A 26,725-nucleotide genomic window follows, 5' to 3' on the forward strand; every position below is an offset into this window, starting at 1 on the left:
CTCATTTGATTATTGAGAGGCAACCAGGTCCTTTCCCATCAAATTCTCACCAATGGTTAAAATGGTAAAATGAATAGCCAAACAAATGAATGCATTAAACAGTTCTCGTTTTTGTTCAAAATACTGGGAAGTTAGCATCTTCTTTTACCATCAAGCTTGCTATATTTTAGATTCTTAAATTTCTAACTGCTCCACAGAAGCTGGTGGCTTTTCCCAGTAGACAAAGTGTACCAGACTCTTCATTTAGCTGTCAAAAAAGAACAAGAAGGGCACTGGAGAGGAAGCCAAAACACTGTAAGCAACTCACAAAAACTGAGCAACCTCTGGTGTCTAGAATACCTTATTTTCACAGTTTACAAACAAATGTAACCAATGTAACAGATTCCATAAATGCAGTGTTTATTATTAAGTTAACTGCAGCCTGGGACCGACATTTCTGACAGGCTTAGAATTACGGCCTGGATGAATTAATCTACAAAGTAAGCTATACAGTAAGTAGGTCTATATAATTCCCACCACTATATCAGAGTTTTGATTATAAGACCTTCATACTTGACACCATTCTTACCCTACCCAAAGTTTCTTGAATATTTCGGTGCAATAATAAAAGATTTCAGAGTACTGTATTTTGAGTCTGCTTCTTCTATTAAGAGACAAAATTTAAACTGTATTTTAAATACAGTTACAAAATGGACATAGAGATTAAAATTAGAAAGAAAAACGGGCTATTTTGGCCAAGATCCAGTCAAATAGCAGATTTATTTAAAACAGCAGAAGCGTACAACTGCATGCTCTTTTAATGGATTGTTTCTGAGTATTTACAGCTTTTTCAGTTCCTACACTGGATTTCCATGAGTGCTGTTCAGATTAGGGAATGTTCAAAAGATTTGTTCATTTCTTTGTCTTTCCAGACCTCACACAGAGTGATTACACGAGCAAGAAGCATGTATCAATGTGTTGGTGTGCTCAGCCTTGGAAACATAGTCTTACTCATTTCGTTTAAAAAGATTTTTTTTTAAAAAAAAAATCAACAACACCCTCTTAATTTATTGTTATTGATGGCTCTGGCTGCTGTGGAGCTACTGCCTAAAAGCTGAACACAGATTTTTCAATTTGCAGGACGCAGCTGGTGAGCTGTTATTTTTGGTTTGAAAAATAAAATCTAGATCAGTTTATTCTATGACAAAACCATTACAGCTTTTGTAAGAAATGTACAGTACGTTGCAGGCAAAGTAGTGATTTAGAGGTAAATTCATACTATCAAGGTATATATAGATAAATTCTGTATCCTAGCCTATCATAACCTATTAAATTAAGTAGAAACATCAACTCTCATTTTTGTTAATCTGTATTTTAAGAGCAGCCAGCTTTAACTATGGACTGTTACTTCAATGGAAAATGAAAACTTAGAATAATCTAATCCTTCTGCTATTAATAATAGCATTTATCTGATAAATTGAAAAATACCTTAAGTTTTAGAATTATTTTAAATGTATTATTTAATTATTCTTTGACTAAAATGTTAATTAATAAATTGATATCTGAAAGAGTACATGAAAAGCATTTTTATAATATACCTGAAGAATGTTAGAATTTCTGTTTTGATGCCATATATATGCCACTGTTAAAAGATCTAATTAAATTATTAGAACTCACTCCCAGATAAATGAATACCATATTTCAGTTGGAATTGAAATCCCAGGAACACTGTTTTTCATCCAAAACACCTCCTCATTTGAAATGCAGTTGGGTGACTCAACAAAATCTCTTTGTTTGAGCCAAATATTGCATGTTGTATTTGCAAATATGTGGATTCTGAAGGGTCTTCAAAAATATTGGATAAAAGGTGAAGTTGTGATCTGGCATAATACAGAATCAATTTGTGTTTGCGGCGTGGGTGGTATGTCTACATGTGTCCTTCCCTAAACCTATAACTGAAATGGTGAAGTATCACATTCCTTATCCAATACCTGCAAACCTCTGACATGGCCAATTCTGCTCTGTTCTTTGAATCCTCTTACATAAAATAATGTTTAAAATGTGAGAGCTTGGCAAGTTTATCAACTGGCTCTACTGCTGAGTTCTGACATAGCCTGGCTTTAAGTAAGTTTTGTTAATTAGGATAAGACTGCCAGCATATATTGCATCAAAACAAATAGTGGTTTTCTCATAGTTGCCTTACTGCTTAGTAGCCGGTCTCCCTTATGAATGCTCTTGTCAGTGCAATGTCTGGACTCAGTAGGGATAATGCTCATTATTTTTCCAGCTCCTGTTCCACAGCTGGATAATGCAGCCTTTCAGGCAGAGTCTGAAACTGGCTCCTCTTGTCTTTACCCTTTGCCAGTTCTTCCCTACTACCTTTCCCCCTTCTTCTCTTTCTTTGTGCAGAACTTGTGCCTTATCCCATAAATTGTGAATGCCATAAATAATGGAACAAAAGCATGTGGGTTGACTACAGGTCTGAAGCGCAAGTTGAAAATAGTGCAGAAAATATTATGTAGGGTTATTTGCAGTGTTCCTGGTTCCCACAGGAATTTTGGCACAACTCTCCCATAGGTCATATGTTTAGAAACAATCATGGTCCTTTTATAAGCACAACACAAGCATCTTCAGGGTCCTTCACAAATGAACCATGCATCCAAAATTTATTGAGTCTAGTAATGTTGTGATAATTAAAATAAATAAATAAACCCAGTTCAATTCTTGCTCCAGTTCAGGATACTTTCTCTTGAAAGTAATGAAGTGAATTTGTTGATGTGTTGGCACATCAGGAATGGACAAAAAAGCTCCTTCCAGCTGTATATTCCTGGTGGTTGGAAAGTGCAGAAGTTGAAGGCCAGCACATCTGGACGACATCAGAGTGGGACAAGGATGGAATAAACAATATTGAGCCAAAGGTTGGATTAGTGTTGCAGGTTTATGTGTTCTTGAGAATTACCAAAATGCTCATGACTTTGAAGCCATCACATATTTATTTGCAAGGATGATGACCTTGAATTTAAAATGACTCTCTCCTTCTCAGCAAGCAAGAGGATTAGGAAACAAAATGGAAATAAAAACAAAAATTCCTATGTGATATCCATTTTCTCTATCTTGTAAACATAGACTTCCCAAATCCCAGTCGTGACAATGCCATTATAACACCCATGAAACATTAAAAGAATACCCAATTTATATCTATTACATATAATGTGCCTTGGTGGAACAGTGGGCTAATGCCTCCTTAAGTAACACCAGCTGCCTGCAATTAGTGCAGGTTCGCATCCCACCAGGCTCAAGGTTGACTCAGCCTTCCATCCTTCCGAGGTAGGTAAAACGAGGACCCAGATTGTTGGGGGCAATTAAGCTGACTTTGTAATAATGCCGCTTGGGGTGTGTGTGAAAGCCCTAACAAGCAGGCATATACATAGAATGAAGGCTACTGCTAAGCTTGTAAGCTGCCCTGAGTCTTCGGAGAAGGGCGGGATATAAATGGAATTAAAATAAATAAAAAAATAAAAAAAAATAAAAATGTACATAGAGAGCCAAATGTAAAAGGTAAAGGTAAAGGTTCCCCCGCACATGTGTGCTAGTCGTTTCTGACTCTAGGGGCCGGTGCTCATCTCCGTTTCAAAGCCGAAGAGCCAGCGCTTGTCCAAGGACGTCTCCGTGGTCATGTGGCCAGCATGACTAGATGCCAAAGGCGCACGGAACGCTGTTACCTTCCCACCGTAGTGGTCCCTATTTTTCTACTTGCATTTTTATGTGCTTTTGAACTGCTAGGTTGGCAGAAGCTGGGACGAGTAACAGGCGCTCACTCTGTTACGCGGCACTTGGGATTCGACCCGCCAAACTGCCGACCCTCAGATCGACAAGCTCAGCGTCCTAACGCACATAGATGTAAAAGTAAGGCATCAGTCTAAAAATTTGGAAAATGTGAATTCTAGTTCCATCTTAAGTATGAAGCAAACCAAAAGGGAATGTTCACAAAGATAAACATAACCATACAGTGGATAAAAGCAGGTAAGATATGTTCACAGCCATTTCAACATTTTAATTTTGAATTTGTATACCTTTGTTCCATTTGTTCCACAGCCTAATTCAGTGAAGCACTTTGCTACGTGGGAATGACCTTGGAGGACAGAAGACTGAAGACTGGACCACAATACATAAAAAGTGCCTCAGTCCATAAAAGAAGGGAGGACAATCTAAAACTAAGGAGAAATTTCCTGACAGTTAGAATAATTAATCAGTGGAACAAGCTGCTTCCAGAAGTTGTGAATGCTCCATCACTGGAAGTTTTAAAGAGGATATTGGAGGTCTCCAACTTTTCCGGGCTCATGGTCTGGAAGGAAGGAGAGCAGCTTCTAAATTGGTGTGCGCATATGCACGCAAACAGGGCCACGTGCACTGGTGTGGCATTAGCAGTCCTCTGGCGAATGACCATGCACCCCCATGGCAGCTAGTGGCCCCATTCATGCATGTGCAAATGGGCCACACAGCCTGCTCAGTGCTAGTGGCCCCATTCGCACCCATGCATATGCGCAAACAGGCCCGCGGTCGCTAGCATGAGTTGGGGGGGGGGAATGGGCACCATGTGTGTGCATACCGGCTAGCCATTTCCTTGGCCTTCTGGCCAAGAGCCCATGGCCCAGTCCCAGGCTGTGGCCCATAGGTTGGGAACCCCTGGTCTAGAAGACCATCCAACCCTGTTTTTCTGTTACATCAGAATTGTTTCAGAAGAGATGGTTCCTAGTAAAGTACAGCAAAGCAAAGCAAAGCAAAGCAAAGCAAAGCAAAGCAAAGCAAAGCAAAGCAAAGCAAAGCAAAGCAAAGCAAAGCAAAGCAAAGCAAAGCAAAGCAAAGCAAAGCAAAGCAAAGCAAAGTAAAAAGAAGTGAGAAATAATTTCAGTCTTGAAATATTCTGTAAAGTGTAACTTTACAATAAAGATAGAGCTAATACTTCTGGTTGTGTTTCTGGTTTGGTTCTATTCGAATAGGAAGCAATTTATATATCTTCCTCTTTAGGAGGAACCAATTTATATATCTTCCTCTTTAGGAGGAACTCTTTAGGAGGAACTAAAAAAGGCTGGTCTAGAGCTTGCAAATAGCTTAATGGTTCACCATTTAGAATAGTTTAGATTTGACAGATCTTGAAAATTTCAGGTTGCCATTTTTAAATATGTATTTTCCCCCCACCAGGATAACCTATTACCCAAAGAAAGAATTCATTTACTTGAAAACAAAAACAGGGATGCTGTGTTTATTATGCGATACAGTAAGGAAAAAATAAGTACAACAAATTGTCTTAAAATACTGCTTTCCCTTGCCAACTTTTCCAACCTAGTTTGCTAGCCAACTCTTAAAATCTGAAATAGATATGATAGGAGGACAACTGTTGACTCTTTTTGTCCAAAGAGGAAAACATCCGTCACTTAGATTAAAGGAATGAAAACTAAGAAATTAAAAGTGCGAATCTTGTCTACACTTTCAGGGTAACTTTCACATCAAAGAAGGCATGGAGGCTTCAACCTTTGCCTTCACAGCTCTTCCAAAAGTTGACATGGAAATGTAATTTTCAGTGTGCAAGAACAGAGAAATGATTAATTAAGTATGTGCAAAGTAATCTTAATTGTATTTCATTTCAGTATAAATGAAATGAATCAACCATTCATTTCTTTTTCTTTTTTGGCTTTGTGTAACTGGAGTAAAAGGGACATGGTGGCTCAGTGGGTTAGGATGCTGAGCTTGTCGATCAGATGGTCGGCAGTTTGGCGGGTCGAATCCCGAGTTCCGTGTAACAGAGTGAGCGCCTGTTACTCGTCCCAGCTTCTGCCAACCTAGCAGTTCGAAAGCACGTAAAAATGCAAGTAGAAAAATAGGGACCACTACGGTGGGAAGGTAACAGCGTTCTGTGTGCCTTTGGCATCTAGTCATGCCGGCCACATGACCACAGAGACGTCCTCAGACAAGCGCTGGCTCTTTGGCTTTGAAACAGTGATGAGCACAGGCCCCTAGTGTTGGAAACGACTAGCACGCATGTGCGGGGGAAACTTTACCTTTACCTTTAACTTTGGAGTGCAGTCCTCACTACATCATTCAAGAGCTGATGCTTCCTATGGCACCAAAATGTCAAGAATTCCACCCCTTGAAAACCTGGAACAAATAAATAAATTATCCCCTCGCCTAAACCAATCTTGCATTAATATTGGATCTAGTTTTAGTTATGATAAGGTTCCTACTTACAGCAGTTATGATAAGGAAGTTATCTAATTATGCTATGGGTGGTATACTGTACTGTTTCTATTATTGTTGTAAGGCACTCAGAGTCACTTTGAGTCATGAAATGGGCAGCAAATAAATTTGATAAACAAAAAGCTGAATTGTGACAGTAGGGATAATAGTGATAGACACTGGAAGCTGGATTTAGCAAGGCATGGATGACCAAACTTATTTCTCATGCAGAAATGAAGATGTTTTATATTTGATTAAATTAGTTCAATATTGTCTACTCTAACTAGTGGTGGCTGCTTGGCACAAGTCTTGCTCATTAACTCTACCTGCAGGAGACAGCAAAGATTGAATTTAGGCCCTTTGGATTGTAAAGTATGGACTCTTTCATTGGGATAAGGTTAATTCTTAGCTTGGCATATTTTCTTTAAATACTTCCACTTTCTCATTCTGTATTTTTTTCTTTTTTGCAAAGGGAGAAACATTGAACATTCTTGCAAGAAATCCCAAATAAATTTGGTATGTATTTGTGTGTAAGTCAGGCTAACTGGGCTTAACTGTCTGTTTCTGCTCAATTTCAGGCTTGGTAATGATGGATAGCATTTATTTCAAAATGATATTTCCTGCTCAGCTTCTCCTTCAGAAAGATTGCTCACACACCACTGTAATAAAGCCAAGAAATGTTCTTATGTGGTCATATTTTCTGTCTCTTATAGGAATGTCTTGAATTTAATAAGTGTGGGTTTTGAGAGGTCTGTTTTTGTCCACTATAACAGATTGGCTTCTATAACTATGTCCATCAAAACTGCTGCATACAACATATAATTTAACAGCCACAGTTAGGGACGAGAAGCCAAGTCCTTGAGGCTGGCTGTGTAACATGATCTATTTTGTTAACCAAATAGCTCTTAAAATACTTTTAATTTTTGAAGAAACTATCAATCTCAACATTCCTAGCTATATGTTGATGCAACATTAAAACACTCTGTTCATCATTAAATGGTCGCATCGAAGTAGATTTCATATAAACCAACTATCCCTATTTTCTAGTTATTTTGCTATTTTCCAGTAGCTCTTCCTGGCAAATAACTGGTCCTGCTTTTGCTTCATTTTGGCTCTACCTTCTGAAAGTTCAGCTAGACTCTCTAATACACTAGAGCCACCTATTTATGATCGTACCTACTAATAACCAATACGGATGTAAAACTAAGATCCATCTTTATTAGTTTACTGTTACAGAGATGGTGTAGGAAGATGACCAGGCTGAGCCTGAGGGAGGGGTCAAATGCATCATCAGTCTTGAGTCTCTTCACACCCACAAGAGATCTTATTCCAGCCCACCTTGAATTCCATTAACTCTTATTTACTGCCAATTTGCTTTGTTCATTAGGAGCCAGATTCTTGCAGAGAGCATACGCTTGCCATAAACCTATATTCATTTGAATTGCTTGAACTGCTGATTTCCTGTACTTGATAGATGGAATAAACTGTTTGTATGTAGTTCAGTCGGCCCCTCACTGATGACTTCCTGATATGTTGGATCTTAATTTCCCTGTCTGGAGACCCATGTTACACTCCCAGACTTAGTCCATCTACAACCACCTTCCTGTTGTACTGACTGCTTGAGTCCTCAGAGCATGTGAACTGCACTGTTTGGCTGCCAGTTTCCAGCCCTAAATGCAGACCTGCCATGAGGTCCTCATTTACTGGCTGTTCTGATCAATATGGCAGCGAACAACTCCCCCCCATCCATAGCCACCTCATAAGAAAGAGGCCCTGAAATTTTGACAATTTTACCTGGCACCCACAAGTTCCCATGCCCATAGTTCCGGGCCCACACCCCATCACCCACTTGCAACCCCCTCGGAGCCTTTGGGCATGTGGTGTCTACTGCAACCCAGTCAGGATGTAACCAGTCCAGTTTCATGATTAGCCTTCTCCCCTAGTGAAGCTCTGTTGGGCTCTTGCCCATTGCTGCGCAAGGCATAGTGTGTTGGCAAAGCAAAAAAATCAGCCAGCCTATGGTGCCAATCCCTGGTCACAATACACTTGAGTGACTCTTTTCTCATGTGCACCATGTGTTTTTCCTGCCCATTAGTTGAGGGGTGAAAGGGAGCCGATGTTGCATGCCTTAGGAGGTTAGTCCTCAAGAAGACCTGAAATTCTGCCGCTATGTACTGGGCCCCATTGTCCGAGACTATGACGTCCGGCAGCCCATGTGTGGCAAAAAGCTTCCTAAGCACCTGGATGGTCCTAGCAGTAGTTATAGTATATATAGGAATTACCTCCAACCAATTAGAGTGGCTGTTGACCACTATCAAAAACAGCTGTCCCTGAAAGGGCCCAGCGAAGTAAATGTGAATCCTTGACCACGGTGTATGAGTGTCCTCCCACCGGTGGACTGGGGACTGTGGCATCTCTGGTCTGGATTGTTGACAAATGTAACACCCATGTACTTGGGCTTCGATAGCCTTATCTAACCCTGGCCACCATAGGTAGATCCATGCCAATGCCTTCATCTGGACTATGCCCAGATAGCCCTCATGTAGAGACTGAAATACACGGTGCCTTAATGAACTGGGGACAATAATCCTGCTCCCCCTAAGATGCAGCCTTTGTGAGCTGAAACCTCATGTCTACATGTGAAATAGCTCTGGAACTCTGGTCCAGGGCTATTTTCAAGCCACCCGGTGTGAATCCATGACAAAACTCTATTTAAAACTTTGTCTGCAGCAATTTCTGCAGCCACATCCCCAGCATGGAGGGGAAACTCAGGCAAATCCTGAATTGACAAGATGTGAGCTGCTGGAGCCAGATCTGGCTCTACCTGTGGCAATGGTAACCTGCTAAGGCTATCTGCATGGCCCATGTCTCTGCCGGGTGTGTAAACCAGCTTGTAGTTGTAGGCTGACATAAAAATGGACCATCTTAACATTCTAGGGAACAGTATTTGAGGCGTCTGCCTATCTGTAGTAAATAACCCCAACAAGGGCTTGTGGTCAGTGAAGACCGTGAATTTCCTGCCATACAAGTAATCATGGAATTTCTTCACCCCGGCCACAATGGCCAAGGCCTCTTTGTCAATTTGAGTGTAATTGTGCTCAGCTGAGGACAATGTCCTTGAATAATAGGCAATGGGGACTTGAGTCCCATCACTTGACAAATGGCTTAGAACAGCCCCCACCCTATAAGGGGATGCATCACACGCAATGCATACACGCAATGTTTCATTAAAATGCATAAGCACTGAATTGGAGGACATGAGTGATTTTACTGCCTTAAAACTATTTTTGTGAACCTTGGTCCACTTCTATGGGGTGTTTTTGTCTAAGAGCCAGTGTAACATCTCTGCCACTGCGGCTTTGTTAGGAAGGAACACATAGTAAAAATTTAGGAGACCCAGGAATGCCTGAAGCTCTTCTTTTGACCTGGGGCTTGGTGCCAGCTGAATTGCCTTCAGCTTGGATTCTGCAGGATGGATGCCTTCGGCATCAATACAGAACCCCAGGAACTCAGTGGAAGGAACCTCAATTTTACACTTGTCCCTTTTCAATTTGAGTCCTGCTGTGTGTAACTGTTGAAGGATGGCTTTGAGCCTCCTTGCAAGCACCTCAGTGGATTCACTGGCGATGAGCACAATAGGAGCAAAATAGGGGCAAACCTCCAGAATGCCCTTGATTCCCGGGGCTACGCTAAACCCGAATTGAAGGTGTTTGACTTTAAAAGCCCCCCTGTGTGTCACAATTGTTTATGCAGTTGCTGTGGCCTCATCCACAGGTAACTGCTGATAGGCCTGTGCCAAATCTAACTTAGTAAACATGGTACCCCCTTGCAGTGATGCCAAGATGTGGCTAACAACTGGCACCAGGTACGCATGCTGCTGTAGTGCCTGCTTAATGGTGCACTTGTAATCAGTGGAAATCCTGACCTTCTTGTTGGCCTTAAGTGGCGTGACAATGGGGTTTTCCCATTCACCCCGATCTATGGGCTGTAGTACCCACTGACTGACTAGCTTGTCCAGCTCTGCATCAATTTTGTGTTTTAGTGCAAATGGCACTCTACGGGGCTTGATCCTAATAGGTGTTATGGCAGGATCAAGCTTAAAGGCTATCGGAGGGCCCTTGTACTCTCCTAGGCTTGTGTCAAAAACGTCTGCAAATTCCTTGCATACTGATGCCAAGTTCGCAGCTTGTGTCCGGTGGATCCTGGTTACTTGAATGCCCAGTGCATCAAACCAATCAAGCCCTATTAAGCTTGTTCTCTGGCCATCTACAACAATTACATCTAGGGCCCCCCAAAATCCCTTGAATTTGACTGCCAAGGTGGCCTCGCCCTTGATGGTTACTCGGGAATTCTGGAAGTCAGTGAGAATGATGTCAGATGGCCTAAGCTTGGCCCATCTCTTGCTGTGGTTGCACACGAACTGGAAGGTCTCCAGGGAAATAATGGAATCAGCTGAACCAGTGTCCAGTTCCATCCTGTAAGGAACACCTTGCAGCTCGACTTGAAGCCATAGTTTGGCTTAAAGGGGCGGCGAGCTCCAGTGCAGCAAACACTCTGATGATTGGAGCAGAACCCTACTCTATGCTGCCCCGGGGCCCCGGTACCTCTCCTGATTGGATCGTCCAATTGGCAGTCCTTCTGGTGAACTCTACTGACTGATGTGATGTGGCCAGTCTTCCCACAGACCCGACACATGGCTGTCTGGAACCTGAAGTCCGCTCGTTGGGTGCGGCGGCCACATCCCAAACACCGAAGGAAGGGAACTGCCTTGTAAGGGGGCTTCAGTTCCTTGTGGTGCCATTGGATCTTGTTGACTTCACGGTTGGGGTTGAATGCTTGGCATCCTTGTGGTGGATGGCTTCCTCATGAGGAGTGCTTCTGGCGGGCCTCAAAGCCTTCATGGCTCCGGTGGCAGCTTTGTCCACCATGACATCTTTTAGGGCTTCCTGGAGTTAGAGAGTCTCTTTTGCAAAAGGTTTTTGTTGAAGCTCTCTGCTTCTTAGTCCACAGATGAGTTGATCTCGAAGTCTTTCTTCCAAGTCCAAAAATTGGCACAGGCGCAAAGCTTGTGTCAATGCCATGCTGAATTCTGTGGCCATATTGCCGGGTTGTTGAATTCACTGTTTGAAGGCATGCCTCCATGCTATCACTGACAGCTTCGGTTGGAAATGGTCACTGAGCCGTTTCTTCAGGTCCACATAAGTAATGGACTCCAGTTGCACCGGTGCGACTAAGTTCTCCACGATGTTGAATGTTGCAGGCCTGCAGACACAGAGAAGTATTGCGGCCTTCAGTCCATCTTTGGTGACTTGGTTAGCGCAGAGGTAGTTCTCTATTCTTGAAATGTCAGATGGCCATCTCTTTGGGTGAGTGATGTCAAATTCCTCGAGCTTTCCAACCTTCAACATGGTGAAGGTCTTCGCGGCTAGGTCTTGCATTGCCTCTTGCTGCTTCTTTGTTGTAGGCCTGGGACTGGACCGCAGGCGGGTGGTCACTAGCGTGGCTTGCTAGGTCGACTGAGGGGGGGAAATGCGGTCCCTGCCAGGTGCTGTGCTGGCCTCACCCCCTAGTGACTTTCAGCTCATTCAAAGAAGCAGCATCCCACCTTCGTCACCAGTGTTGTGTAGTGAGTTCTTTGGAAGCAGTGAGAAGAATGGTTGCAAACAGAAACATTGCTTTATTGAGTCAAACAGGAACAGAACTGAAACAGAGGCTTCTGTGCAGCTACTTATATGGTTGGCCACTAGGCAGCGGCCAATAGGTTTAAAGGAACGCATTCCCACCCCAAATCATCCAATGATCTTCTTGGAGACAGCAAATCTGGCTAGCCAGTGACCATTACACAGACATACCAATTGAGCAACCTTAAGCAGCATTCAAACAGACATGTGAAACAGTTCAAGTAAAATCCCAATACATTACAGGAAACAAACAAACAAATAACAACAATAAAAATCCCTGTATGTACTTTAAGTGTGTGGTCTATAAGGAGGAAATAGTTTTGGGATGTAAAGACATCTAGAAATTTAAAAGCAAGTTGTGGTTATTACGGAAGGAGAAGATCTTGCCAGTTGACAGAACAGCTCCCATTGTTAAAATAATGTCCTTTTATCAGGGACAATGTTATCCCCTTAAAACCTGTTGACTGCCATCCCTGCTTCCCTTGTTTTCCTCTCTCCCTGAGTATATGGGCCTGTTTCCCAAGAAAACATGGGCTAGGCCATCAACCATGTTTGTTGTTGTTGTTGTTGTTAGCTGCGAAGTCGTGTCCGACCCATCGCGACCCTATGGATAATGTTCCTCCAGGCCTTCCTGTCCTCCACCATCCACCGGAGCCCACCTAACCTCATGCCCACTGCCTCAGTGACTCCATCCAGCCACCTCACCCTCCGTCGTCCCCTTCTTCTCTTGCCCTCAATCTTTCCCAGCATTAGGCTCTTCTCCAGTGAGTCCTTCCTTCTCATTAGATGGCCAAAGTATTTGAGTTTTAGCTTCAGGATCTGGCCTTCTAAAGAGCAGTCAGGGTTGATCTCCTCTAGGACTGACCGGTTTGATCGCCTTGCAGTCCAAGGGACTCGCAGGAGTCTTCTCCAGCACCATAGCTCAACCATGTTTAGTTCCCAGGAATGTTGAGAAAGACTGTGTGGGGCCCAGAGGTTTTCCTTGAAATAAAGAGAACTCTGGAAGTTGGCTTGTTGGTTTCACAGCCTGCCTGCTTCTCTAATGCTTAAAAATTAAAATCAGGTGGCTTAGATAGTACGTAGACACAAAGGGAAATGCCTATAAGGCAAATTGATATACGTGCACAGAATGTATTTCACAATGCATATAAAATCACTTGAAAAACATTAGTCTTTAAGAAGTGAACCTAGAGGTTTGTATCCTGAAAAATGGATTTCTTGCCAGCTGGAACTGGAATTCTTTGTAAATTCACAACATTTCATTTTTCTTCCAGGAGTTCAGGAAGCTATCTTCTCATAGCTTTACACTCCCAACTAATGCTTCTGGTTGCTTTTCAGAACAAACTTTGTCAACCAAGCTTACCAGGCTGGAAAATCTTAAAATCTAGTTTCAATAATATTGCTCTATTCAAAACACATTAGAAATAATTACCTCCAAGCCAATTCAATAGCAAATAAAAGTATTTGAAAGTCAGAAGAAAAATGAAAAATCTAGAAAACAAAAATTACCTTAGTTCCATACCTTAGAGTTTCTCAACCTCGTCAACTTTAAACTGTGTGTGGACTTCAACTCCGAAAATTCCCCAACCAGCATGGGAAGAGCCCTTCTAGTGGCCAAGGATTTAAATCAGGGGTCTTCAAACTTGGGCCTTTTATGAGTTGTGGGCTTCAACTCCCATAATTCCTCAGCCAGGCATGTTGGCTAAGGAATTCTGGGAGTTGAAGTCCACAAGTCATAAAAGGCCCAAGTTTGAAGACCTCTGATTTAAACAGTGAATCATACTTCCATTTTCCATTTTCATTAATACACATTCCAAATATGAACATTTGTTCTGTGCAGTGGCAATCTGATTTAATGGGCATTTATTTATAAATAATCACCATTATATGCAATATAGTTTACTTTGTAGAAGGCACATATGTATGAAAGGGTGTGGACTTCCTAGGTGGCAAAATTGAAAGTGTTTATAACTCCAAAATAAAACAGTAAAGAGAAACAAAAAAAATCATCTTTAAACTCCAGCAAGGGGTTATAGGATAAATCAGCCTTCAACCACTTGATTAACAATTAAAGATGTAAGCCAGAAAAGAAAAAAAAATCCGACACAGACTTCAAATGTGATGCTAAAACCAAACCAAGAACAAAAGCTGACAGGAAAAGATGGAGACCTGCTCTCCTACCACTCTTATCGAGAATTGCAATCATCAAGATTGCTCTTCCCGGGCAAGTACACAGTCATCTAAGGGTTGTTTGGGGTCATTTCTGGTTGTTTCTGTTCAAATCTGGGGAGTACGCCACCAAAAAATTGGCTTTGGTGGCCAAGTCAGCTGTTCATCAGCAAGAAAAAAAAATCACCTCACCACTCGGTGCGCCAATATCTTTTAAATTGCTTTAAAAGATGAGAAGAATGCCTTCCCGCTATTTCGGTGGCATTCAAACTTTTGGTGTACTTTTAATTGAACAACAGGGCTTTTTTTTGGTGCCTGTGCAATTATGTGTAAAGACATAATTCTTCTTTACTACTATAGTTGGATTATTTGGTCATAATCAGGGTATAGCTCATAATATATGATGAGGAATGGCAGGTAATGAATGAAGGAATTTTTTTGGTCTGCCAGAATGAAAAAAAGGACTCTTGCTTGATTCAGCATTACAATGAAGTCATTACATTTACCTTACATAATTAACAATCTATGTGAATGACCTCTGTTAATTCATTTGGTAACAAATCAAGTGATAGGAAAAACATTCTGCATTTCTGTTTCATCCAACACCTTCTAGGAATTCTTTTCCCCCTCCTTTTCCCCCCCAGACAAAATAGGGGAATCATTATTTGTTCAATTTTTCCAAAACCAAACTAAACCATTCTCTAAAAACATATAACATAATCAACTGCCAGCTCTAGACTGATCTTTTAGAAACAAAAAAAACATCTTTCTGCTTAATACTGGCTCCTTCAAATATCTTGGAGACTTGTGAATAAATTAAACTTGAGGATAAAAAATATAAATGGAAAATCCTTATGTGAGATCTGGTGTTTCGTATACGTTTGTGTCTGTTTTCCACATAGATCTATCTGTTATGCAAAACCTTTCCTTTAAAAGAACATTTTAAATAATATTACATCAAGAGGGTTTTCTCTCTTCCCCCTTTTTAGAGCTTGATGAAGCATCTGTATTTAACACCAAGTTTAGTGACTACAAGTAAATTCTACTTTTTGGCAAAAATGACATAAATTATGGTCATGTGTGTCAACTGTCCAGTTGGTATTTCCAGAAAAAGAAACTCCTGGGACATGATTTTATCAATATAATACTTTACTGAAAATTTATATTGGCACATAAGAAGTGAAACCAGCTCTTGTTTTCCTGCTCGAAAGCTTACTTAATTAAGCAAAAGATTCCCTTGCCCCCCACCCAGCGGGTGTTCACATTGTTCAATAGTAATACTTCTTGTTATGGGAAAAGTCCATTTCTCCATCAAGCATCTGCATTAGTAACCTTGGTATTGTTGCAGGCTCTCAAAAATGTCTCGGTTGCCTAGATACCATCCCTCCTACCTTTGCATTCCATTTCACAATCTTGTCAAACTATGAGCAAGGAAGAAAATTTAGGTAAAAGGGCAAATGTGATCACAGGATGCTGCAGACAGTTTCAAATGTGGTCTGGTTGCTGAGTGCCCAAAATAAAGTCTCATTCTTTCATATACAGGTAGTCCTCAACTTATAACAGTTTGTTTAGTGATTGTTCGAAGTTACAACAGAACTGAAAAAAGTGACATGTTTATTTTTCACACTTAACGACCATTACAGCATCCCTATGGCCACATGATCAAATTTTAGATGCTTGGCAACTGATTCATATTTATGATGGTTACAGTGTCTTAGGGTGATGTGATTACCTTTTACAATCTTCTGACAAGCAAGGGATATGGGGAAGTCAGGAAGTTCAAAGGAATATATAGGTTTATTGTACACTAAAGCTGTCTATAAGAATCTGGACTACTAACAGTCAAAGCGAGTTGGCAGTAGATAAATGTCAATGGAATTTAAGATGGGCTGGGTTTAGATTGCTTGTGGGCATGAAGGGGCTCAAGACTCATGACACATTTGACCCATCCTTCAGGCTCAGCCTTCTTATCTCCTATAACAACATTGCCCACCTAATCTCAATCTGCTCCATGCAGAAAAGAAATTCATCTTGATATGGACAAAAACATCAGTTTTCTATTAGGATTTCTCATTTCTGGAGGGATACAAAGAAGAGGAAATCTGCTATATTGCCACCAAGATTGCTCATCTGAAAAATCTTCTAAATGATCCAGATTATTCTTGTCCCTTCCTTCTGGTTCCCTCCCTCCTTCCACATTAGGGAGACATTTTATGGAATGGCAATTTAGATTTCTGGTCAGGTCTAACTCAGGTAGCAGAGAACAATACCCAGAACTTGGTTTCAACAATCAATGCTAAATAATAAAAAATTAAAAGGAAGAAGCACTTCTGTCAATAGTGCCCCTGTAACAAAGGGAATACTCATTTTATATTGATTAGCTCTTGTTAAATAATGTATTTCTTCTTCACAAGTGAAGACACTTTTGCCCAGTTGTTTATTGCAAGTCAGCCCAAATCAGAATGGCTCTAAGTAGGTAGGAAAATCAATACTGTAGCTGTAAATATCTTGCAAATCCAATCCCATTGCTTGCCATCAAGTGGATTGCAGCTCCATTAAGCCAGAAGAGTGTGAAATTCAGTAGCTTGCTATATTCTTCAGCCCCTTCCAGAAAACAAAAACAACCTTGAGATGTTAAATTGAAACTCACAGAAATAATGACTCTCCTGGTATATTTCCGATTTTGGTGCTCTTTTCAGAAACCAGAGGACTTTAGCAGAGGCATCCACTTGGGAGGTACCAGCCTCGTGAGGTAGTCCAGACAAGATGAACACCCACAAGTACTAGCTCTTACTTTATTATAAGGTTACATGAACAGAATTTTGCAAGCCTAAAAGTACATCTCTCTCTTGTTACCTTTACCATCTAAGAAATATCCCCATATCTTCTATGAGCTCAGCCGCCTGTTATCTGCCTGTTGTCTAATCAGCAATATTTTCTCCTATTCCCCAAGATCATTCCCACATAAGAGGCATCATGATTCAATGATTGTCATGCCTCCATCTGAGTCTGAATCTGAGGAGGAACATGAGCTGGAACAGGACCCTATGGAGGCCGAGGGAGAGGTGTCTGTGGCTTCAGAGGAATGTGAGGAAGAGCAGGCTGAGGCAGGCCAGGGCCCTTCAGGATTAGGACAGGCCCGGATGGAGGTTCCATCTGCACAGGCGTGGCCGCCGGAGGCCCTGGAAGTGCTGGGAGGCCGGCCAAAAGCCCCGGATGTGCTTGGAGGACGGGCGACGGAGACGGACGGCCAGACATGCCGGCAACAATAGTGGGGCCCTGACAGGGATGACGAGAGGATGACGCGGGACCGGTATGCGAGGCTGCTTCCCCCGTGGAGTGTCGGGCCTGCGGGGCTCGACACTAGGATTCAAACAGACTTGTTAAGTGTATGTTTTCTTCCTTGTTATTTCTATGGCCTTGAGTACTTTCTTATGCTAATCAGCCTGTATTTGAACCTGCTTTCAGCCAGAGTCAGCTGAAGGGATGTGTTGGAGGCTTGCCAGCAAACGTGGGAACATTTGGGGAAAATTGGGAGCAATAAAAGAACTGTTTGAATTGCCAGCTGCCTGCATTGCCTCTGTGCTGTGCCCTAGGTCATCACAATGATGCTGGAGAAGGTCTGTACTCCAGTGGTGTGAGCCCTAGCATTCCCTAATGGAATGAGCTCCCGTCCCTTGCCTCAGTATCTGCCCACCCAGCAGTTCAAAAGCATGTTACATGCAAGTAGATAAATAGGTACCACTTCAGCAGGAAAAATGGTGCTTTGAGTGGCAGTATGAATTTAACTGGTGCCGGACTTGTCCAAATGTGAATGTGAGGTTACATTGGTTATGCGAAAACCCCTGGATATGCTGCAGAACACCTTCAAGTCTTATGAGTGTGGATCCCTCTATAGTGCACTTTGGATAACGCACAAACATGAACAGAATGGACTGGCAATCATTGGCAGCCAAACAACTACTTTTTAATAGCACCTTAGTCTGCTGGCTAATGTAACATCGCCGTATGCTAAATAAATACATTTTCACGTACCATTACAGAATGGGAAGGAGGTTAAAAAAACCCTTAAAATGACAATTGTGTGGTTAAAGCCCTGTCCCTTTTGTGAGCAGGACTTTGATTACATGGTTCCTGCCATCAACTTGAGTGACTCTTAAAGACACTCCTGAAGTTTAGGTATCCACTTCTAGATTTAAAGGGGATCTAAACTGGATCTATCTTCTCTGCTGTACTGAAGCTGGACAGATCCTTTCAGAAGATCTTCTACCCCCCAAAAAAGCTAGAGAATATTCACATTGCAAAACTGTTTTTCACAGCAAGACTAAACAAGAACGTGATCAGGAATGTTATTCTGAACAATAACCCACTCTTCTTTTTTATATTAATTTGTCTGTTAGGAAGTCCTACCTGAATATCACAAGTTGCCTTTCCCATACTTTGGTAAGTGGAATCCAGCAGATCTTTCTTCAAGGATCAGATTTCTTTTCCCTTTTGATTTATAGAGTGGCAACCTCCAAAATTTAGGAGTGAGTAAAGGATGGAAAGAAGTCTTCTTTTAAACTAAATTAAAGTGAAATAACAGATAATATGATTACTCTTCAGTGGAGAATTTAATCATTTTCCCTCCTGTCACATGAAATATTTTCATGTAGTAATGCATTCTGGGGCCTACATTGCACTGCAAAACCAAGCATGCAGTTCTGAGTCCTAACATTCCACAACATTTCTGAAGCATTTCATTATTCATAAAGGAGTCACAAGCTTTAGTCTGATTGTACAATGTTTTATTCACATCCATCAGAACTGTTTCGTTGCAAAATGGGGGTGGGGTGGGGGAATGAGAAATGGCCTTTTCTTTTGCCTTTTGGAGAATTGGAGTCTTTCTGTCTAATTATATAACTTGCAGTGTTTTCAAACATCCCAGCAATTGGTAGAGATGACTGAGTCGTTTTTTTAAAAAACAAATATTGTTTTCTATTACTGATCTCTTTTCTCTCTATTTCCTTTCCCTCCTTCTCTTTTGAATCTTGATAGGTTCCCCAAGAAACACAAAGAATTTCCATTGTACAACTGGGAAATCAGGTTGCATAGCATAGGGCAGTTTGCTGTAGTGGTTAATGTATCAGGCTAGAAACGGGAAGATTTTAGGTACAAAGCCAGCTGGGTGACTTTGGGCCAGTCACTTTCTCTCAGCCCTAAGAAGCAGACAGTGGCAAACCACTCTAAAAAAAAAACAAACCTTGCCAAGAAAACTGCAGGGACTTGTCCAGGCAATCTCTGAGAATCAGATATAATTGAATGGAAATATTTTTTTAAAAAAATCACTCCAAACATCCAGACAACCACAAAGGGGAAATGAAGGGTTAGAGTATCTCATTGCTGCAACCTAGTGGAGATTGAGATTTTGGCAGCCCAGATCTGGGAATCCTAACCAAGCATTTGTGGTTTGGCTGTGCTGGATTCTTGGCACAGATTGCTTCCTTTAGACTCAAGCTTCATCTTTCCAAATGTATGGGTTGCAAAAACATAATTCCACTCTCCCAAACCTCCAGAATAAATAAACAAACAATTGTACAGGACTGCAGACTAGCGATTGGCTTCCTTTCTTGTTCAAGTTGACTCTGTGTTTTTACGGCCTATTTCTTCTGACAAATAGTTGAGTGATAGACCTTCCTTGGATGAACTTCTTGATTGTCATTTGGTTCTTATTTCTATAGATGCAGAAATGGATATTCTAGTTACCAATAATTTTTTATAGGTGTATCAACTGCTACACGTGAAGATGGCCATTCTTTCATATACTTATCATGTTGTGATGTTATCTGCCATTGCTTTTTCAGCATTATTTCCATTTTCGTCCTAGGCACAAAGCCAGTTCTCTAAAAATTGATGAAATGTCGGCATGCTTTTTATACAGGTAGTTCTTAATTTACAACCATTCATTTAGTGACTGATTGAAGTTTCAATGACACTGAAAAAGTGACTTATGCCCATTTTTCACAGTTATGGCCAGTGGTGGGATTCAAATATGTGAACAACTGGTTCTCTGTGTGGATGCTGCTTCCAGAAGTCCATTCTGGGCCTGGGCAACAAAAAAAATTAGCTAAAGTTTCTGCCGACATGGTGCAAACTGGCTGAATCCCACCACTGCTTATGACCATTGTCACATGATCAAAGTTCAGATGCTTGGCAACTGACTCCTTTTTATGTCGGATGCAGTGTCCCAGGCTCATGTGATCCCCTTTTGTGACCTGATAAATGAAGTCAATGGGGAAGCCAGATTCACTTAACATCCATGTTACTAACTTAACTATTGCAGTGGTTCATTTAAAAACTGTAGCAAGAAAGATTGTAAAATGGGGCAAGGTTCACTTACAAACTAACTGGCTTAGCAACAGAAATTTTGGGCTTAATTAGCTGTTTTATCCCGAACGTCATGGAATAGATTACTGGAGATCAAAGCAGAGTATAACAACTGGGGTTCTCATCTTCTCTATTAAATAATTCAGGTGTCAAGACAGATAGTTAGCTATCCTATGCCAGCTCATAAAATTGTTCAGGATAACAACTAGGTAAGATGGAGGCAATACCGCTGTGTTAAAAGAAACATGGACAGGAAACATGGGCAGATAAGCTAATTCAATTTTTTTTGGTAAAGTTTCAGAACAGAATCATGCAAGTTTGAAAGTACAATTCTCCAGATGTCACCTGTATAGTCCAATAATTTGAGGAAGTTCCCCACAAAGCCTCTTGATCTACCCACTCTGCAGATTTTAGCTATGTTCCCTTCTATCTCACTATTCTTTAGGCAGCATCTCATTATCCAATTTCCCAAAGCCATTACATCAAATGAACAAAACATAAGCATCTTTCTTCTCTATAGATCATCCACATTGCTTCTCCAGCTGTTCTAGCATTGGGCTATTTAATCTCATGCTTCTTTTTCTTTCCTTGTCTGCACTGCTCAATGCAAAAACTTTCATGCTGTTTATTTTCTGTTTTGTAGGGGTTCCTGTGATGCAGCTATCTGCAATCCAGCGAAGCTCCAGAGCAACAGATTGCAAATAGAATATCATAGATTTGTAACAGGGCATATCAGAGCTATCTGTCCTGCTTTGGTTTAGATAATCCTTGTCTTAAAATCATTTGCTTAGAGACTGTTAAAACAGAAGTGGAAAAAAAAGAGTTCTGACCAGTCTTTGCACTTATAACCATTGCAGCATCTTCATGGTCATGCAATCAAACTTTGAGCACTTGTGAAGCAGCATATTTTTTACAATGGATGCCCCATCCAGGCTTATGTGATTGCCGTTTGTGACCTTTCCAGCCAGCTTCTAAGAAGCAAAGTCAATGGTTGAAGCCAGATTCACTTAATAATAGTATGATTCACTTAAGACCTGCAGTGATTCTCTTAACAACAGTGGCAAAAAGATCATAAATTGGATGCAGTTTACTTAACAGCTGCCTTGCTCAGCAATAGAAATTCTGTTCCAATTCTAATGGTAAGCTAAGGACTATATGTAATTTTTTTCAATTTTCCCATTATGTATTAAAATTCAGGCTTTGCCAAATCTACAGCACAGCCTTAATCCATTCCTCCCAGTCTTTCTTTTCTATTTTCTATTATTATATTTACAGACAATTAAGACGTTCAAAATAAATATGTTTTTATGCATCATCTTGACTTATCACAATATAGCACCATAAAAGAAGCCAGGAAAGCTTTTTTAATGTCCTGTGGATAACTGAAAACTATGTCAGGTCAAAATAACAATTTCAGACACCTTCCATCTATTTCCAGCAATGGAAGGATATTGCTTTTAACAGACTGCTGGGGTGGCTTGAATCCATCTCAGCTCTGGTATGGCAGGCGTGTTTATGATAGCATTATCAGCTAGGGCTTTTCCTGATATCACTGACCAGCAAGCGGATGCAAAGCTAAGCATTCAGGCTCCAAGTTCCACAGTTGATAAATGACTTTGCTATTTGATTTCTAAACACGGTTGCTTCCATGCTGGAGAAATTCCTCCTTTCAAAGAGGTGACAGTGCTGGCAGTATAATCTTGTCTAAACAAGGTTACGATTTGGAGTATTTCATCTACTGACATCATAGGGCACCTTCCCCACACCTCTGTTTGGCCACATCATTATAGTGATAAATGTTGGAAGGATGGATAAGTTGAAGGAAAGTAGGAATGCATTTTGCAAACATGAACAGCAATCTATCATTTTTCTAAAAAAATAATAATAGGTGGAAATGAATAGGAATATTCTTATGCTTAAACTACAAAGGATTTACCTTAGGACTTAGGATGTTGGTTCTAAGAAGACCAGAGAATTAGATCTATGGTGTCCCAAACATGCTTTTTCCAAAAGGCAACTGGACCATCCTCCTCCTCCTCCTCCTCCTCCTCCTCCTCCTCCTCCTCCTCCTCCTCCTCCTCCTCCTCCTCCTCCTCTACCTCCTCCCTTCGAAGCTTCTTGGATGAGAAGTAAAAATTTTTCAAAGGAAAATAAACAAACAAGAAATTCTATTTGACTTCTAGATAAAGCACCTTTGGACAACCATGACCTAGATCAGACATGTCAAACTCGCAACGTCACATGATGTCACGCAACGTATAGGGAAGGTTTTGCCATTGCTGGCAATGGGGTGGGTGTGGCTTCCAGATGATGTGTCTGGCCCGCAGGCTGTCAGTTTGACACCCCTGAGTTAGATGACTGAGAGTCTACATAGACATAGAGCGATGGAGTATCGCTCTGGCAGATGTGGGAAATAATAGCAACATCTACTTGACAACTTGATATCACATAGTTGATCAGCATTCATCAGAATGTTTTTTTTCCTAAGATGTCCAGTAGGATTTGTATTCAGGTAATCATGAATACACTGTAGTTCAGAGCAGCATCCATGCTTTGAATGGGGAGCATTAGATTTAATACATGGAAAGGTTGCCTGAAATCCAAGAGACTTTGTAGCAATCAGAGTCAACCATACTGGGTGACAGGACCTATAGTCTAACCCAGTATAAAATGGCTTCATATATGTCTCGGGTATAGGAGATTGCCCAGCGCAAGTTGAGAATCTTCACCACTAGATTCTGCCTTGAACATCAATCAATCTACATGGCTATTTCCAGTGGGTTTTTTTTGTCATAGAATGCACCGGAACAGAGTTCCAGTACCTTTTTTAAATAGATTTTCCAAGTTTTAAAAGTAACTTTTGAAAATTTGATGTTTGGTCCACGTGGACTTGAGTGTAGCAGGTCAGCGGCAAAATCATTAAAATGGTGCATGCGGGCTGTTTGTGTGTCAAATCTGATGCATGTATACTTTGTCTGCGCTGGTTGTGATGATGCTGGTTGGCTTGTGACACTGCTCAGCTTGTGATTCGTCGTGTGGTTGCACACTGAGTGCTTACTGCAGATGTTGACCATTATGTTTCATTACACAACAGATGTGTGTGTGTGTGTGTGTGTGTGCAGTGATTGACTACATGCGAAAGGTAAATAATTTCTTTATTTTAAAAAATCGTTGGTGAATTGAAATTCCTTTTTTAATTTTTAGTGTAGAAGGGTGACCCCAAATTTAAAACTGAAAACAAAATACTAATTACTTCTCAACCACTGGTCCTGCTAAGAACAAAATATATAACTTTTTAAATAAAAGATTAACAAGATGTGAGTTCCGGCACCATTTTTCTTACAAAAAAAGCACTGGCTATTTCAATAGAATAGACTAGTTGAACAGATATATTCAAAAGAAAGATGATAAAACTTTATTGTTTGGGATGAGGAACGACAGGTAGTTCTCGGCTTATAATCACAATCGAGACCAGACAACTGTTAAGTTAATTTTGCCCCATTTTACTATCTTTTTCACCATAGTTATTAAGTGAATTACTGCAGTTGTGAAGTTAGTAACACAGTTAAGTGAATCTGGCTTTCCCACTGATTTTGCTTGTCAGAGGTTGCAAAAGGGGATTACATGACCCCTGCAATGGTGATAAATATGAGTCTGTTGCCAAATGCCTGAATCACCTGACCATGGGGATTTTGCAATGATCATAATTGTGAAAAACAGTCATAAGTCATTTTTTTTCAACGCTGTTGTAACTTTGCATAGTCAGTGAATTAACTGTTGTAAATCGAGGATTACCTGTATTTTTCTAATATATCACTTTTGTTAAAGATTTTCCACAGAATAAAAATAATACAAGGTTCAAGTTAAAGATACATAAGTAGAAAAGAATAACAGAAAAGCAATAAAATAAAATAAATAAAATAAAAAACAGATAGAAAAGAAGGAAAAGAATAATAAAAAACTGGATTCTGATTTTCTTAACAGCAATTATAAGTACATTTATATTTTAGCTCTCTCTCTAAAATTCCATTGAAGTTTCCTTCTTTTTCTAGTTTACCCTTTCTAATCATCAAATCCATAAACCTTTGGTTCATTTTTTTTTGCAAAATGTCCTTAAGGGATTTCCAATCCCTAATTAATGCAGTGGTTGATTTTTCTCTGTGCAAACAGGGATGAGGAAATACTGTTTTTGAGAGGCATCTCTGTGCATCTGCACACTGAACACTTTGGCTTCTAGTACTTTCTCAGGTTTTGGAGGGGGGGATTATGTGGTGCTCTCAAATTAAGATTTACTAGCAGATGATGCTGTCACCTTCTTGCTACTTGTCTAGCTGCCATTGTCAGCCCATTTCTCTTGGGAAATGAAGCAGATGCAAAGGATGGTTGACAGTTTCCCAGCAGAAGTGAACTGTTCTCTTGACAAGGCTCTGCCTCTGTCAAATAAATATGGACATGTGAAAGTTGAAAGTATCTGGCATGTAAATAATAGGCAATTGCAAAATTTCATTGCCTTTCACTCGGCAAGTAAAAGAATGCCATTCTTTCTTTTTGGGATGTTTGTAAAGTGCAATTAAGATTAAACCCAGAACATGATTGAGTTCTTTTTTTAAAAAAACACGATTGCCCAGAGTAAGTGGATCTCATGCTATTGCAAAAAAAGGAATTGTCTTATGAGGAAGAATTAATTATCAGAATTCACTAAGTATTGGTGATGCTTTATTTAAATGTAGGATTCAGTAATTCTGGATATAAATATGTATGAATGTAATGTATGTATGTATGCATGTAATCTACATCAAGGGGAAAACATTGTGTTGTGGCATTATCTGAATTCCAAAAGGAAATTCAGGGTCAGCACTATGTATACATAAAATAATGCATATTCATTAATCAGCTTTTGGGAATGTATGTGTTTTATCACCCAGCCATTCAATTTGTCCTTGTAAACTTGCATGCACCAGATAAAAGATAAGAAACTGAAAGGGACATTTGGTCATAATGAGTTCACTACCTTAACTTTTGAAATTACCTACAGTTTAAACACTGATTTTTTTCATCATTTATAAAATATTTTAAAACACATGATATTTTTTAAAGATTTGTTTACATCAGGAGAGTAACTCCATTCTGGGTTGTCAGGTCTTGGCCCATGCTCCCCAAAGTAGGCAGAGGTAAAACAAGAACTAAATTTGATTTAATTAATACCATATTCAGTACATATAATTAATATGATTACTATTTGTATGCTGCTGAATCTTTGTCCTCACTGCAAATTTTCAATTTTGATGGGATCTTTAGGAAGACTTCCAACCATTTGGCAAATGGCAACTAAGAGCAAAGCAAGAATTCTATCACGAAATTTTGCTGCATTCTGTTTGCATACAATTTCCCTAATTTGTACGCAGAGTTTATTACATAATTTTGCTCAGAGCAAACTATTGTCAATGAAACCTTCCAGAATATGCATTTTAAAATATATCTGCCTTTATTACATCTATAGATAAACAGAATATACACAGAGATAGTCCTCAAGGTTATGTGAACATTTGATCTGAAGATTTGACTAGAAGACGGCTCCATCAGGTAATGAAACTAAATCTTCAAACTGAATGTAAATGTAACAATAACAAAGAAAAAAAAACAATAAAAATAAACAATGTAAGTACAACAATATGAAATTAAAGAAGATGGGTGAAGAGGAAGCAGGAGGTGAGGGTGGCCAAGTAATTAGTCCAGTAGACCTTCCAGTAATATACTCTCTTATTGGGTTCCCAGACTTACCAGATAGGTCTTTAGGTCCTTGCAGAAGGATAGGAGGATGGGGGCAAACCATGTTGAATCATGTTGTCTTGCCTCACTTCACCTCTCTTCATCTCATTAAATCAAATCATTAAATTCCCATTGCCCAGTACGCTCCCAGTACGCTCACACAGAGAAGGCCTCCTCAGGGTACCGTCAGCTAGACAATGTCGGCTGACGACCCCCAGGGGGAGGGCCTTCTCTGTGGGAGCACCAGCCCTGTGGAACCAGCTCCCCCATGAGCTTCGGATGGCCCCAGATCTCCAGTCCTTTCGCCGCGGCCTCAAAACACTCCTTTTCCACCTGGCTGACCTGGACTGACAGGGATTTTAATTATGTTTTTAATTTTTTAACTCTAATTTTTAATTTATTTTAATTTTAATTTTAATTTCTTGTACAGAGGCCTTTAATTTTAATTTTATCTTAACTTCTGTATTTATTGTATGTTATTGTTGTTAGCCGCCCTGAGTCCTTCGGGAGATAGGGCGGCATATAAG

This window comes from Vipera ursinii, assembly GCF_947247035.1.
Source record: "Vipera ursinii genome assembly, chromosome: Z".
Classification (NCBI taxonomy): Eukaryota; Metazoa; Chordata; class Lepidosauria; order Squamata; family Viperidae; genus Vipera; species Vipera ursinii.